The sequence below is a fragment of the Manduca sexta genome, chromosome 26 (assembly GCF_014839805.1).
Source record: "Manduca sexta isolate Smith_Timp_Sample1 chromosome 26, JHU_Msex_v1.0, whole genome shotgun sequence".
NCBI classification, from domain to species: domain Eukaryota; kingdom Metazoa; phylum Arthropoda; class Insecta; order Lepidoptera; family Sphingidae; genus Manduca; species Manduca sexta.
The window spans coordinates 12930563-12948681 of NC_051140.1; the positions used below are offsets into that span (position 1 = coordinate 12930563).

The 18119-nt window shown below is 32.6% G+C and overlaps 1 protein-coding gene across 1 annotated transcript in view; it reads left to right on the forward strand.

Annotated features, from left to right (window-relative positions):
- The first annotated feature begins 5777 nt into the window (after positions 1-5777).
- The window catches only part of LOC115444680 (tryptase), a 31886-nt gene continuing 19544 nt past the window's right edge, over positions 5778-18119 (forward strand). Inside the window, exon 1 of the mRNA XM_030170549.2 lies at positions 5778-5921. The gene's annotated coding sequence lies outside the window, so the exon portion shown is untranslated. The remainder of the gene's footprint in view (positions 5922-18119) is intronic.

The following is an 18119-nucleotide window of genomic DNA, read 5'->3' on the forward strand; positions in this document are numbered from 1 at the left end:
CTTATGTAAATTACTTAGCAAAATTCTGAGATACACAAAATGTGTTTTACGGTGCAAATGTTTGTTTACGTAAAGAGAAAAAACACAGCTATTATCAGAATGAAGAAAGCTATTAGGCGATTAATCATATTTTAATATTTTAATATTCAGAGAGTTTAATGGTCTAATGCGGTACATACTAATTTGTTTATGTCTTTGCCAAATATTAATTATTGGTCAATATTTAGTTATTTTAAACGTACGAAGTTATAATTAATGACTGTTTAATATTTGCACTAAGGTTCCTAATGCTTACAAACGCATTCACTTTCTTGCACATAGTTTATAATTCAATATCCGACATTTATACCACTAATAGGACCATTAATCTGAAACCTGAATCCATTTAAGTAGTATAGTCAAGGATAGAAATACTAAATATAAGTACAACCATAACGACATGAACTTAAAGACTATTTTAATTAATAATAAAACATCGTAAAATGTACGTCGTAAATTATATTATTCTTTGATCGTGACGATTATAATAGCACATGTCTTAAGTAAATGCTATAAAGTTTTAAATCGTTTATATTGAGGTATTGCACCGTTATTTCTTATACTTTATATCTAACTATAAAACAATATAGATATATAATATACTTTGCTGGCTCACTATTTAAAGGTCCTAATGTCAATATTTACTAAATGTTGGAAAAATTACATTTATACTTTGAAAAGAAAATAAATCATGGGTATAATTTGTGTAATAAACACATAGAACCTTGTAATAGTAAGCTAACGATTTGTTTAACTGCTCTTTAATTTCATGTAAAACTTCGTTTAATTACTGAAGTAAACATCTTTGTCCAAAATATCTATATACAGTTATGAAACTATAAAACATTCAAAAATGATAAATTGAACCAACTATGTATTTCCTTTTTTTACTGTGGCACCGCTACTAAAGCTCTATTTGTTCGGTGAGCGTACGAGGCATCACAAGTTACGGGAAAAGCGCATTCGATTTACACTTTCACTAAAAGCAAATAATATAATATTGGTACATTTTTCGGTTCGAGTTTCAAGTCGCAACATATGACTTCAAAGGGTTAATTTCACAAGCAGTAGTTGTATTTGAAATTGGAATTACATTTCACGGTCTTTTATTTGTTAACCGACTTCAAAAAAGGAGGAGGTTATCAATTCGTCGTGAATTTTTTTTTTTTATGTTTCTTACCTCAGAACTCGCTCATTTATGAACCGATTTCGAAAATTCTTTTTTTATTCGAAAGAATTTCTCTCCAGATTGGTCCCATAAAATTTTTTCATCATCGCTTCGGTAGTTTGTTTTTAAAATTAAATAAACTAGAATAATTATGTCGTCCAAGAAAACGAAATTGCGAATTTAGCTTTCCTGTGACGTATTTAGTTATGATTTTGCATTGAGTTTGGTCGACTGTACTTCTCACATACTAATACATATAGCATAACACCTTTTCCCCGTGTCAGGGGTAGGCAGAGGCGTAACATTTCATCGCGATAGTCGTAATGTGTGTGAAACATATCAGTTGTGTTTTTGGGTTGGGTTTAATTGACACTACTTCTTACATACATACATATATATATAGCATCACACCTTTTCTCCTTTTCAGGGGTAGGCAGAGGTGTAACACTACAGCGCGATAGTTGTACTGTGAGCCAAATATATCAGTTGTGTTTTTGCATTAGATTTGCTTGAATCTACTTCTTACATACATATAGCATCACACCTTTTCCCCTTTTCAGTGGTACTCAGAGGTGTAACTCCTCAGCGCGATAGTCGTATCGTGAGCGAAACACAACTATGCCATTGAGATGGTATATTTTTTACTAACACAAAAAAGCAAAAAATAAAAATAATTATTTTTATATTCTTTGTAAATATAGGTAATTGATAATGAGGCATTTCATTGATTTACAACTGAAAATTTAATTACACCCTTGCAACATTAAATAATAGCTTAAAATTATACAATTTTAAATCCTTAATGAGTCTTATTTGAGTTTAAATTTAGTGAAAGTAATATTAAAAGAAATTTAAACTTTTGCTACTTGGTTCGTGTTTGAAGAATCATAACCACCGAAATATAACTGTTACAATTTGTAGAAAATGATAGTTATATTGTTGTAGACAAAGTATAAGAATCGTGTAACGTAAACTAAATCCCACTTTAAAAAATTACAACTACTGTAAATCACAAAGAAATAGATTACGGCTATGGACTGTTAAGTAAAAATATTGGCAATATTGGAAAAATATATTATTAAAGAGATAAGTACGGATTATTGAATAATGAAAATCAAACAGTTTAAGGAGAGTTCGAGGAAAATTTGCCGAGATTGGAAGGAAAATTAGATTTTTTTCCGTATTGTAGTGAATCTTTTAAAGAATAATATTACATTAGGTATATTATTATGGACTTGTAGAGTTTTCACAAGAACCCACTGAGACGGTTCTCGCATACTGTCAGTAGTTTCATGAAAAATAATATTAATATTCTGGATAAATGTTATTATAGCTTAAGGTTATAGCTTAAGGCGATACCTCAAGGTCCATTTTCATACATTTTGTTTCACCTTTAATCTTAAAATTTCGTCATATTAAATTTTAAAGGCCGAAATATCCATGATTATTAATTATTTTTACGTTTTTCTTTCAACTGCGAGAACTAATCACTAACTAGACGTGAATTTAAATTCTTTACTTGTCAATACTTGTTTAGTTACCCAGATTAAAGGTGAAACAAAATGTATGAAAAATGGACCTTAAGCTATAACCTTAACTATACATTTTTTATGTCATTATAGATTACCTACTACAATATCGAAACCAACTATCGTACCTTTAATACTTTCGAAAAAAGAATACCGAGGATTTTCATCACATTTTGAAAATTGGAGCAAACTGATCTCTAATTTGTATACATTGCTTAAGTGTTACGTAAATAATTTATAAGTATGAAAATAAAAAAATCAAATATATAAAGATTGAAACTGTTCTTGATATGTTAAAAATCTTTGCGTTCCTTTGTTATAAAATACATTTTTTTTAAATTAAGTAAATTGGTAATGTAAGTCTTCTATGAAGCTCCAAGTTAGATTCCTTTTTAAAAAATGTTCAAAATGCCTACACAACCATGTTCTTGTTTTTTAAAATAGTTTTGGTAATATTCATATTTCACGCCCATTTGTGTAATATCGGTTAATGTTTTCATCTCAGATTTAGTAAGAATTGGTGCAAGAAAAAATATACGTAAACAGTTCATGCATTTTTATGATATGTGTGCACTATAAATATTGTCTTAGACGTCGCACATGTAGGCCACATCCTTTACAGTTCAAATATTTAAGCGGGGAAAGATGGAATTGTTTTTATCTTTTCTGGATGGTTCAGTAACCTAAGCTTTAGCTGAAAGTGTTACATAATGTGTATCTACGCAGCTATGATTTTTATTTGCTTTCTGTTTGTTTATTCACTCGTTTTAGTCTGAGTTGATTTTTGTACAGTGTATAGTGTAGAGCTTGAGCTATATCTTGAATTAACATAAATTGTTACAAAATCTCGCCAACATGGCGCAACTAGCGCACGCCAATTCAGAAATTCCTTTCTTTAATAAACTTTTTTTGTGAATAATACGATATTAATTCAGCTCGTCTCAGGTAAAATGAAGACCATAATAAGCACGTGTTTTGAAGTGGCGAATTCTAATAACAAAAACGAAATCATGGCTCGACAACCAATAACTTATAAAATATCCGTTTTTGTGATTCCCGTATAGGAGGAAAATGTTTATTTCTTATTATTCAGTCTGGGGTTAATAATTACAAGCGCGGTCAGTATTTGGACTGTTAATGACACAAAAGCGTTGACTCTAGAGTAATACGTAACATTTCTTTATTGTTGTAATAATTTTATCCTGAGTTGTAATAATACAAATAGTTACCTTGAATTGTACCTATTAAGTTGTGGATTTTAGTGCCGAAGAATTCAACTAAAAGCGGATTTTTAAACAGAATTAATCTTATTACTGTTATATATAAGAAAGGTAATGGAAGATTATGGAACAGTTAGTAAAATATTTCCTTAGGCGCACAATCTCGTGCGTCGTCGTAACGTACGACCATTAGCCGATTTGTATTTAAGCCGCGTCAAAATAGCTATCTGCAGCGGTCTAACTCTATTCAATTAATCGTTTTTACCTCGCGTGATTGAATGCGGCTAGTAGGTATTTTATTAGACAGAAATAAATCGCTAAGAGAATAATTTATAATGTCGTAATATAAATACTAACATCCTATAAATTTATTGAAAATGAAATTAAAAACACACGTCAGTTTGATGTGTTACATGAAAAAACTGTAGGTAAATTATCATGTGTCGCAAACATCTTGGTGAAGCTGAATAAATATTTGATTGTACGGTCAATGCGCTCGGCGTTATCATTTACCGTATGTATTAAAATAATCTGTTAGGTATTATTAATTTAGCCATGCTTCATTTATTAAAACAAGGACCGCCTTTTGCGAAACAACTCGGAAAATTATATTTGAAAGAGCAAGTAATAATTAGTTTTTAATTATATTTACGATGCTTAATAAAAACGAAATTGCGAAACAGTACTTTCTCGGTATCTGGCGAGTACTTAATAGACATAGACTCATACAAAAAACCGTTTAAGTTTTTATATAACAGTAATGTTCATTTTTTGTTTCATTAATTTGATGTAGAGTTGTTGAGATTTTACTGAGCGTGTCTGTATTTGAAAATAATTAATTAGAATTTTATTGGACAGCTAAAAGCAGATGTAAGTAAGATGTGGCTTGGCTCTATTCTACTTTAAAGCAAGGTGTGGTCGATTTGGTAATAGCGATTAAGGACCCTATTTCTTTCACTGGATGAATTAGTTTTTTAAAGACTTATTGGGTATATTATCGACTAATATATTTCTAAAGATGTCAATCTTTACGTTAGTTGATAATTCTCGAAAATAACGGTTGAAATCAATGAAAAAGTTTTGAGATAAATGTCGAGTTTGTTTTGTAATTTAAGATGGAACATTTCTGAAACCTAAAAAAAATTCGTAGAGTTGCAAGGTTTTCTTTTTACGAAACATCCAATTTGGCTTCGTTGGGAAACTTTACGTTCCGAACTCTTATAAATGACATTTAATTAGAAAGAACACATAACATATGTATACCTAACATAATACATATAAAAACAAGTTATACCTAAGTAGCTAACTATTGTTGACGCAATTTGTATAAAGTTAATCATCCTATTGATGCAAGCAGAAAGTTCTATACTTACCTATAATACGTAAGCCAAATTTGGTAACAAACAACAAAAGTCGATGAAAGTTCTCATGCTGCTAGCCCTTGTTAAAGCAGTTTTGTTGTAAAGGTTTGCAGAGGTTAAATCGTTGAAGTCATTAGCGTGGGGAGCAGTCTTAATGAATATAAACTCTAACTTAATTAGCATTTTACGAGTAACTTTCGCACGATAGTTTTAGCGGAAAACGAAACTTTTTGTTGGTGTTGTATTCTAGTGGCAAATGTTAAAATACGCAGAAATTTCCTCTTTAATTTTTAATCTGCTTACAAATTTTGAAACGTAAAAATAGCTGGACATAGGAAAACAAATTTCACCAATATAGGCCCGGCGTTGTGCTCGACTCTTTTTAACCATTAAAAATTATCACACAGAAGTGGGTTAAAAGTTGTACGATTAACATTAATATAATGAGCGTGTGAGCGCGGAGATATTGCATGCCATGCCGGCTAGACAGCGCTGAGTCGCCGGCGCGTGCGCATAGTGTCAGTGGTGCGTCGGTCGCCGGTGCGCAGTCTTCTCTATCTGTTATCACTAATGTTTCGGACAAATACATCGCGTATCGTTTGAGGTGAGTGGAGTGAGAATAGTTTTCAATTAAAATATTCTCTTTCAGAATTGAATATGTAGCTTATAGAGATTTGAGTCATGGTGAACATTTTCATATTTTCCTAAAATTTCGATAAAAGGTTTACTTATTTTTAAGAATAAATGAATTAATTCAATATGAACCCCGTGATATACAGAACTAGAGGCTTTGGTATACTGTATAGAGCAAGAAAGCCTAATGAAATATGATTTTAAATTTATCAGCTCGGGAAAATATTTGCGATAGAGAAAAATGCTGGATTCTTAAATAAAACTTTAATAAACAAAATATGTTTAAATTAGGGCAATCAGATATAAAAGTTTGATATTAGTAAATAACGTTTTGCATGCGTTCGGTATACCTACAGGTCAAGATCAACTAAATAAGTGTATCGTTATTTGACCCCGCGCGTAATTGCATTATATACTTATAAATAAATAAAATACAGTATTATTAATTAATTTGCAAATATTATGTGTGATTATTTATCAGGTATGCCATTTTATAATATATTCCCAATAATGATCAATTGAAAACTATTAGTATAAACAAATGAAGATACATTCTACAGAACCCAGTAAGAACGTAATATATTTATTTTACTATGATATTATAATTTTATACTCAATATTTAATTGACTGCTTTAAAGCTTAGTCAGTAAATTTTTTTTGTACCTTTTAATATAAAGGGTACGATTTTGTTGAACTGCCAAAAATATATAATTTTATTTTGGCAATAAGCAGTCACAGATATATATCCATTGCTTACTACTGCTACTTCATTGTAAGATGTTTACTTATTCACATATATAGTTAGTTGTAGGCCTCCAGTGCCGTATGGTAGAATAATTTACGACGATAAATTTTAGTTCTCTATTATCCATAAATATCTTAGAGGTGTACAAAAGAAAACCAAAAATGTTAAAAATGTAGCATTATATAACAGTTTCCAAATACTTGTACGTATGTGTAGATAATTGTAGGGCTAATGATGGTACAAATGCGCAATTCCAACACTCATATGGTCTGCTAATACCCACAACAAAGCAAATTTGATGGCATGCGAAACTAAAGTTACTGCTAACGGATGTACTAACGGTAACCACTATGGGCTTTTATTGTTTCGTCTATAGAGTAGCGCCATTCATCAGGCATGTCGTTAACTGTGGTACACCGTGTGAAACGCGGTTGGTAAATGGAAAGGTCCGTGAAAAATATTGGCGAATGTAGATAACTATTTAAAAGCTATAACAGATCTCGTTTTAACCTTACCTTGAATTTATACGTCTATCTTATTTCTAATTACGGTGCTCTGGTTCCCGTCTCCGGGTTGCCTAAATATTACTTTTATATATATTTTTATATAATAAGCTGTCGGTAAACGTTATTATCATTTTTTTTGGATAAATTTATTTTTAAAACAGCATCTTAGTATAAATGTTTATATGATTTATATAATACCTTCTGGTTAGATTAAACATTTTATGTAATGAAGTTTATTAATACTAGGTATTCCCGTTGCATAATTTTTTTATACGGACAGTGCAAAGTGATTCCACTACACCTGATGGTGAGTGAAGTGAGGTCCAATAGAATGTCGACTGACAAGATGTGATTACCTCTCGACAGCCGACATGATTATTTTTATTTATTTATTTATTTATACATATATTATAACACCATAACAGTTGAAATGAATGCGATGTTATACAGATTTAGTTTTAACAATTTATTTCAATACATTTATGAGCCATTTCATTACATTCCATTTCATTATGATTATGCCGGTCTGTTGGAACCGGATGCACACAGGCTGATCCCGGAACGCGGACACATTTACGTGGACCACTATGGCGGGTTTCAACATCTTGTGTGGTCGCTATGCGGGCGGATATAAAATATATCCTACCACCAGCAAACCACTTCACCGAATTTGTTGGCAGGCGAAGAAATTTACTGTTCACAGTTTATTATCAGTGTACGTTAGAGTTCATTTTCGTATCCGATATACATGAAAAGTATATTTATGTGATATAAATACACTTGGTATTACTCATTGTGTCAGACTACGACAAGACAAAAAAATATGCTAAGAGATTTCTATGCCGATTACATTAACGATGAATACGTAAGTGCTGACGCTCTCAGATATTGCAGAATTACATAAATAAACGTAAACATTTATACAATAGTTTCCTGTGATGGTGTATTTAGTTTACGGTGTGTATAGTTGAAGTAATAGTAGGTGCGAACTGCGAGTATGTTCTATGATCGCGGTGTGCATCTCAGTATCGTACATGGTAACGCTGCGACTGTTCAGTCGACTTGTAACACCTTCCAGCTAATGGATGTAAACCAAGAAAGGTATGCATAATTACTTAGAGTAAGGCGACCAAGGGCTCTTTTACAGTAACATGCCGGCTTACTCACATATAGTACTTAGGACATAACACATTGGTATGGCTTAGTGTACCTAAACGTTATTCTTTGTTGTCGTTGCTTTTACGAGAGTACAACATATTTTTTCCAATTAACTGTATCCAGGTACTCTCGGGGTAATAAAATGTTGAAATAGTACTCCACTTCTTTTAAAATATATGTAGAAGATGTCATATGTCGCGGGAATGACACGGTACTCAAATGAATTTCAATTACGCGATGTCAACATTCGCAATTAATTATCCCGAACGAAGAAAAATATTCATAAATCAACTGTAATTGTGTGATCTACACGAAGACAATAATTTTACAGAACATAAATTAATTTTGGCTTGTTATAGATATTAGCGTTTGGAGGCAATTAACTTATGACTAATGCATGCAGAAGACGATGACTTCTAGCTTCAAGGTCCAGTTAATTGCAGCCATAGTCCGGAATTGTGATTGATGTGATAGATACGGGAAAAAATATTCTATTCATAGGAGAATGAACTTTTATACAACTATACTCCATTCAAAGTTCGTTAAACCAATTGCATGGTATTAAATGCGGCACACAATAATTCATTATGTGCTATTAAATACAAGCTTTAAATGCGAAGTAGTTCCCCAATATAAATGGTATTTTGTAACGCTTTGCACACAGTCTGGAACTAACTGCCACTCCTATATTCTGATCAAAATATGCTTATGCATGGCTGCAAACAGTGCCCTTGCACAGTTGACGTACGATAGAAAAATCACATTCGGAACTAGTTAAAATATAAATGGATACTTACATCCATATCTTTGTCAAAAATATGGAACCTTAATTTCATAAAAGACTATAATGTAACTACTTTATTTGTAAATCTAAACGATATTCAATTGATTAATTTTAAAAAAGTATGTGCAATACATATGCTATTAAAATCGTAAATTGCAATGTGAGTAGGCATATAACATTTTTATACGTCTTCAGCAATATATTTAAAACCAGGACACCCACTTTTGTGTGTATTCTATCCCATGATGTGATAGAAGACGAGCCTATTGCCATAACAGGCACAAATTCCAGACTCCGCGGTGATACTCAGCAGTTAAACTCAATTGCACATTGTCCGACAGTGGGATTCAACCCTCAGCACGGCATATTCAGATTATTTTTACGTATAATTTTTCTTTTTCCGAAATTACTCAACTGTAATTAAGGTTACGAGTGGTAACGATATAATCAAATCTCATTTACCTTATATAATTTAAGAACAAGAATTATAAGGCATATACAATAGCCCTTGACATGCCGCGACAGGCAAGGTCTTGGCGTTTTGCGCCATGCCCTATGGCCAATTATGCCAATAAGTAGAGGGCAGATCGAGATAACGATAAAGTCATACTTATATTTTTAATCTCACTTCGTGTGCGGCTATTAAAACATAAATTAACCGGACGTTCAATGGATCGTGGATTATTCGAATTATATTAATTATTTAAGGGCTATAGTTGTTTGGAAAACCAGTTTGTGTTTATTTATATAAACACAAACTGACCAGATATTCAAAGTGTATACAATATACATGTTTGTACAAAAAAAAAATATACATTTATAATATGAACCTCGTTTATCCGAGTGGCAAATAGGAAATTAAATACGGATAGCTTAATGAACCAAACATGTTTAATCAATATTTTGCGTGTAGAAGTCCTTAATTGTGTCAGTTAAGTAGTCGTTCGGTCAGTCGGTGTCCGGATAATATTAAGTCTTTCATGGAAAACAGTAAGAGTACCGCAATCGAACTCGTAAAAGCTGTTAGGACTACCCTTTTTATCCGAAATCTCCTTCGCTGACGTGACGCGTGGCGAACTTATTGCTATTTCGGATAAATCACGCACATGACGACTGATTTCTTGCTATGATGTTAGGACCCTTATATAGTGGGGCGAGGTATGTAGTCTCGAAGTATGTACAGGACCAATAGTAGACAGAAACAAAGTTTGTCAATCGAGCGTTTCCAAAAATATATGGTAATTAGGAAATGCAGCCTCTAAATAAACATTAAATTGCTTTAATCATAATCTATACCGATCTAATCAAACTGTCTAATGTTGGTTTTCCGGTGTCGACACTGTTTTAATCATGGTTCAGTTAAACGGCGTTTTAGCGTTCAATTATTCATTAGTGTCGCGGGACGCAGTGGCGACGACTGTCAGACTGTGTTGACAGCATGTCTGGTTTCGGGACGTACGCACGTACCATTGATGATGTCAGTACTAGTATATAAAATTAAAGTATCTGTGTGCGTGTGTGTGTTTATCTAGACTCTAGATTCTAGAGTTTAGGCTAATCTTGTAAATTATTGAATAGGTTTTAAAGATACTTACATTAGTTGATAGTCTTTTAAAAAGTAACCAAGGTCGCATTTTCTTCGGAAAAGGACATAATATAAACAGCAGAAGTTGTCGGAAATTACCTATAAGTACAGTTTAATATTCTTAACATTTATTAGGTAATCGACTTCGTTACAGTACGTTGTATTAATATAATTAAATAAAAGCATATATCGCCGATTGGTATTTATGAAATTCGAAATGTAGTTAGACAAGATCGGGATCAACCACTTTTTCCCAGAAATCTACACGATGTGACTTTAACATCGGAAAGAAAATTCACGCGGGCGGAGCCGCAAGTAAAGGCTCCTACAACATAAGTTAAAGACATATTCTGCAAATCTTTCCAATCTAAACAGACATTGAAATAAGATTCGATAGTTTATAAACAACTGGCAGGTACCTAAATAGGTTGCCCGCGTTAGTAGTTAAACTATGAATTGAATATTAAACTTGCGATAAAAATGTATTGGCTGGTCATTTATTAATGTTTATCTTGTAGAATTAAGCTTGTAAGCGGCGACAGCCTAGTTGTTTGTGGAACGGACTGCCGAGACGAATGTCCGCAGGTTCAAATCCCAAGGGCACACACCTCTGATTTTTCTAAAAAATTATGTGTGTATTATTTGTGAATTATCGCTTGCTTTAACGGTGAAGGAAAACATCGTGAGGAAACCTGCATACCTGAGAAGTTCTCTATAGGAATTTCGAAGGTGTGTGAAGTCTACCAATCCGCACTAGGCCAGCGTGGTAGACTAAGGCCTAATCCCTCTCAGTAGTAGAGGAGGCCCGTGCTCAGCAGTGGGCAAGTATATAATACAGGGCTGATATTATTATTATTATTTATTGTAGAATTTACTTTATTCACGAGTGATGATATCTGATAATAATAATCGAAAGTTTATAATTTGAAGCCACGTTAAAGTAATTTGGTTACACACAAAAGAGTCTGCTGCAAAATTAAAAGTTAATTCTTAAATTTATTTGATTACAGGATTTTATACCCAAAATAAATTATACGAAGGGTAAAATTTCCATATTATCTTGGGCATACCAATCTAAAGTACTTAATACTGCCATACTGTATTACATACATCCCGGTCTAAATTTCTTAGGCGTGGATTGTGTTTGGTGATCCGCGACCTTTTTGTAGGGCTCCGGACGCGTTTCCGGCAAGTGCGTGTTATTTATTGTATTACTCGTCAACCATTACAATGACATTTCGTGATTTATGAGTAGTAAAATATTTATATTGTTCTGTTAGCCACAAACCAAATTAAGGCAAAGCAACTCGTGAAACTGGGCAAATAATAGCAAGCGCAGCTAGATATAGACCCTTGTATTGCTTCATAGTTTTACGTAGCACAATCCGGGCATCCATAAATATGAATATAAATTAGCTTTATATCACATGAACTGTTGATTAGATTCCTCGTTGGGCAACTTATTAAGAAAAAGAGTAGGTACGATAAAGTGAAAAATAATAAAAGTACATCACCCTTTTTATTAGTCTTCAACAGTAGGTACCGATATTTTAAATTACTACGAGCGATAGAAATAAAGGAACTTCTGTTCTCAGTTGCTCTGTTATAAAGATCGCTTAAAGCCAGGAAATAACTGTCTAGCGATTTTCCAATCTGTTTAATTTTATTTAGCGCTGCCTTCAGGGCCGTAGCTAGACTTGAATTTAAGGTAGGGAAGTTGTGGTTTGTGGTGGAAGTAAAAATGTTACTAGATCTGATCCGGTCACTCGATCTTTGGCTTTCTTGACTTGTGAACGTAAATAAGTCAGGTTAATACGTAATTGTTAGGGTAATATACAGATTGTAATAAAAATCCCTTAAATCTCGAGAGGGGGTTCTTTCACCCATCACTACGAATAACTTTTACTATGGGACCAACTTCCAAATCGTGAAATAAAAAACCTGCTGCTCCATATATTTTGATTATTAAGGTAGGGCATTAGTATTTTAAGGTAGGGCATTGCCCCACAATGCCCCCTCCCTAGCTACGGCCCTGACTGCCTTTTCAAGTATCAAAGAAAGGTCGATTACAGAAAGCTGGCGTGTACAAAACATTCACAAGCTACGCGTGTGTATTTTCTGTGATTAGCTGACGAAGTACTTTGACATTGTTAAACATGCATACTTTTATATTTCGGCGTCTTATATAATATAAATGACCCAGTAGCATTTACCAAAATTTGTTATAGGCGATTACAATTTCAGATAGGAAAATAAAAATATGTCTTATATCAAAAGTGAAATAGTGTATTTTATATATCAAGAAATCCGTTTCGCCAATTTCCGTTCCAAGCTTCATAGCTTTATGCATATAAAATGAACAGTTCGCTTGACAACAGTGGCGAAGCGTCCATACAAGCCGATTCCTACCGGGTTACCTTTTGTAAATTAACTTAAAATAATAAATGAAAAACATACTTAACTATATAATAATAGTATATTCATCCTATAGTTATTTCATTAAATCAATACTTCAACAATTACGGTACATAGTTCATATTATTATCAATTCGTTAAATCGTAACTCGCGCGCAGTGCTCGCGCCTTATAGTGTTCGAAGTGAACCCGGCCGCGCATAGCTTCCCTCGCGATATTGTTGTCTCTTTCACACGCAGCGCGGTGTCTTTGTCTAATCTTTTGGAAGTGACGTAAAAATACATGTGTGCGTGCGTGTATGTGTACTTCAGGGTAACCCGAGAATTTGCGGCTTAATGTTAGGCCATTGGCGCGAAATTTTTTAATAATTTAGAATGTATAATATTAGTGTTTGTGTATAGTGTGGGTTATTAATTTTTGTTGGGCTCTTTTAAATAAGTACCTATGTTCAAAATATGTGATTATTTGTTAAATTTAGAGTTTAGAAATAATGTTTATGTAAGAAGGAAATTATTATGTATTATAATATTTTATTGATTTTAATTTATTGTGAACAGCGTATTACATGTTAACTGTAGAAAAAAATATTTCCTCGGGTTACCTTTTGAAAATTTTCACCCTTCGCCACTGCTTGACAAGTAACATAGTTTGATACGAATCTATGATTTTTTAAAGAAATGGATCCTAACTTTTATTATTTATCTATATATTTATTATTTATCTATATATATACATAGTTTGGCATAAGATGTTTTAATGAATTTTTGCGCTTATTTTACCTTCACTACTTTATCTGACCATATAATAGGACGGTTTCACACTTTCTTTGGTCGCATAATCTACATTTGAGTAATAAATCCTTTTGTCCCAACATCAGTCGTTAGTTTTTTGGCTGTGCACCTTGCTTTTAACTGGTTTGACTAGGTAATTTAATGGGCTTTTACTGTACTGCTTTTCTAGTTACTTAGTTTGTAATTGTGTTTTATTAGTGTAATTTAGTTAAATTTACACTAGTGAATTACCGTGGTATCTTTATACCAGCGGAATAACACTTTCACGAACATATCGTATGTTCTCTATGTTTTAAAATTTGGAGGAAGTAATACAACTATATACAAACCATCGATAATGGGCGTGTATGGTATAGTCTGAATTGGCGTGCACAAAATGATACATGAGGTAAAATTATATACAAATAAATCTATAACGATTTAAATTAGGGGTTCCATTCATGCAATTACGTGCCGGAAGATTCGATACCATATCATAGCATTCAAATTAAAATAATCGATATATGATTTAAGCATAAATGCGACCACGTCTACTTGTTTAACTCAAGATTTTTTTATCGAAAGGTGCAGAGTTTTATGTGAAATACAAAACGTTTATTTGTGTAATGAAGTATTATGACGGAATGTCATTAACCGCAGCGCCATTTTTTATTTATAACGAGTATTCGTTTATTAATTTATTTGTCCAATAAAGAGAGTAGGTAAGCTTTTAATTAATTACTGATATGTGCTAGTAAGTAGAAATGGGCCAACAACTTCGCAATAAAAATAATCGAGTTTGATAAATTATCAGATTGGAAACAATTAGTTAAAGAAGAATGTAAGCACATCCGTACTAAAATCTGTTTGCTTATACATTAGCATATGGGAGAGATTATTAACGCCTGCTTCAACAAAATAGATCAGACGAATAATCCACCAATTATCTCACGGTGAAACAAACTTTGATATTAAAAGAATGCTATAACATAGTAAAAAACAGCTGTTGCTATGAGGGATGTAAATTGTAAACTAACGTGGGAAATAAGATGCTATTGTAAAGCGGATTGTTTTATCCTCATATCATACATCTATTAAATATGAAATGTGAAGAATTGTGAATATGTTTGGTCTTTGAATGTTTATTATTTAATTGTGCATGGGCTACTTAGATTTTGGTGAAATTTGGCACACAACATCCTACGTTTCCATATATGCTACCTGGATACTGAAAATATGCAGAGGGATTTTGCCAGAAAAAGCCTAATGTATAGATGAATCGACAAATAGAAGCTATTAATATATACATGCATTGCTTTGAATTAACATTGACTCCAATTCATTGATATAAATTAGCATTATTTTACCTCCCTTTCTATCAATAGTTAAATGAGATGGTCCTTTGTATTATAGCTAATTTGAGTAGCGTGACCTAACTCCTAGTTAAATAATAAAGAGAATGAAGGAATAAGCTGTATTCGTAGTGGCACCGAAGTGAAGTAATCTTATATCACACGCGACACACCCACCATAAAACACGGTATTATGATCGCGTCCTTCCAACGGCACTGAACAGTTATATTCTTCGTGCATTTTATAGGTCATTCTATTTATCTGATAATATATTGTATTTGCAGTAAATATTATTAGGGTGCTGGTTGTTGACACCTCTTTTTATAAGAGGTCAGTGAAACGAAATTTCTCGAGAAAGAACAGTTTAGTTTCCTTAACGATTCTATAAGAACGATCTTGTCTACTTATCTTATAGGATTAGGGTAGCAGACATGGATCCCTTTCTCATTCACTCCTTGCACGAGCCGCAATTGGGGTCGTTAAGCCACTTTCCGAGGTAAAGAGACAGCGAATATATTTTGCAATTTTTTTTAGTGATTACTTTTTATGTGTGTATGTACTACTCTTATACAGAATTATTGATGTGATCCTGCCACATTTTCATAATTATAATTTCAGACACTACGCGGCATACCTAGTCTTTGTTTTTTAAAATATATTATATATTTAATAGAAATCAAAATATTAATCGGAAAAATTTTTTTAAGACAAATACGAATCTTTAGGTATTATAAGTTCCCGAAGAACTCTGACACCTGTATAGGTTAGCAACAATAAGCACTAAATACTTAGGAAAATGAAGCCGTAAGTCGATCTCTGTGGCGAGTTTTTGGAGAGCCAGTAATCATATAGTCATATGTCTATTATCCATTTGTGGATTGATGATGATGATTTATTGCATTATAAGCACATTACGGTTTATTGGCTTTGGTACAGGGTCGATGCAAACAAGCTGCTCCTCGTAATTGATCATAAGTCATCACTGATCACGAGTGTTTCTAACATTCATGAATTACGAATATATCGCCGAACTTTAAGGTACAGGTATGATATTTAGGCAGAAGGAGGAATCAAACACCAGGAAAATGCACAAACTAACTTTGTCATAACAAAGTTTACCAAATCTGCTCCTTTTGCCGGTCTTAATGTAAGAGAAATGAAGGAATGGCTCTATCATTAACTAAACATGTATGAGCAAGTGCAATAGTATTAATAAACGAATCATTTTATACTCACCAAAGAAAACAACATATTAAATAACTCTATCATTAACTAAACGTGTATGAGCAAGTGCAATAGTATTAATAAACGTATCATTTTATACTCACCAAAGAAAACAACATATTAAATATCCTTGTTTTAGATTGTTACTACTTACTGGTAATCTGTTGTAATTACAAAGTATAAATAAAATTTACAATGAAGAAACGATTTATAGCATTAACGGAAAAGAACTAAAAGAGTTGGTAAATTATCCTACTTCTTGAGGTGAGACGTTACAAAGGGATAAAATTAAAGGTGATGTAGTATAGTTTCAACACGATTTATTAATAAAGAGACTATTACGTATGATTCAATTTAATTGTGTCTCGTTAATGTGTACATTTGCACTGTGTTGAATGATTGTAGAATCGTTTGTGAAATATTTCCACAGAAATAGTTGGACATCAAAATAATAAAAATACTTTTGTATATTCACGTATAAAAATATTATTTTAATAGAGTGATGTCGCTTGCAGTTTCGCCTGTGGGAATAACCTTTAGCGAAATAAATACCTCATTGTATTATTTTGTGAGTTAAAAAATAACTTGGAATAACTTGTAACAATGAATGGTTTGACAGACTCAGATAGATCTGGGAACCAAATGTCATACAAATCCTTTAAAAACTTCTGTGTTTGCTGTTAACAAACATTAGAACATAATCACAAATATTCGCATTTACAACATTTTAAGATAATGCTCAGCAGAAATTTACTGACACCAACGTTAATAGCTTAATGGGCAATAGAAGATTTTTTTTATTATTTGTGCGATATTTTACGTTAACTTTGTACAACCCACTGGTGTTACAGAGCTTGAAATCTCAACTGGAAATCAACACGTAAATTTCGACCTACGGTATAACAGGTTAGGCCAGTTTACAGTTTAATTTTCATACTGTGCTGGTGTGCTATTAAAAGATTTAAACCGGTCAAGTACGGGAAGAACTTCGAGTTTTGAGAGGGTTTCGATGTTATTATAACAGCTCCATTGTATAAAATCTTCATATTTATTTGTGTGTGTTAAGCGATAAACATTTATTCTGATTAGCGCTAACGTAGTTCGTGTACTAATTACAAGGAATTTGAAATCTTTTAGAATCAAATTTATTGCTGCACTTATATCACAAGTATCTTCATCGTGTTAAACAAGATTGAAGTTCACTGGAGAGTACAATATGTTTTATATATGAGTCAGAACGGTGAACATGGCCGCCTTTGAATTACTGCCCTCTCGATTATCACGGCAAAATACTATGATGTACTTACCTTTATGAAAAATAGTGAATTGTAATATATCTGTATGAGTGTGAATAAATATTAAACTTATTGTTGAACGCAAATAGCCTGATCGTGTTTCATTTTAAATAAAAACCTTTTATACTTGACCTATGACCATTTTGGGTGAAAACAATATAGTCACTAGTCAGTGACATTTTGAAATGACTAACAATACCGGCATGGCTCTGGCACTTTATATGGCACGTAGACGGAGGTGTTGTACGAATGTTCCAGTATCTTAATTGCAGTTCTATGTATGCACATAGTCCTTGCTAGTATAAAAGACATCTAAGCTCTGTTAGGTAATTT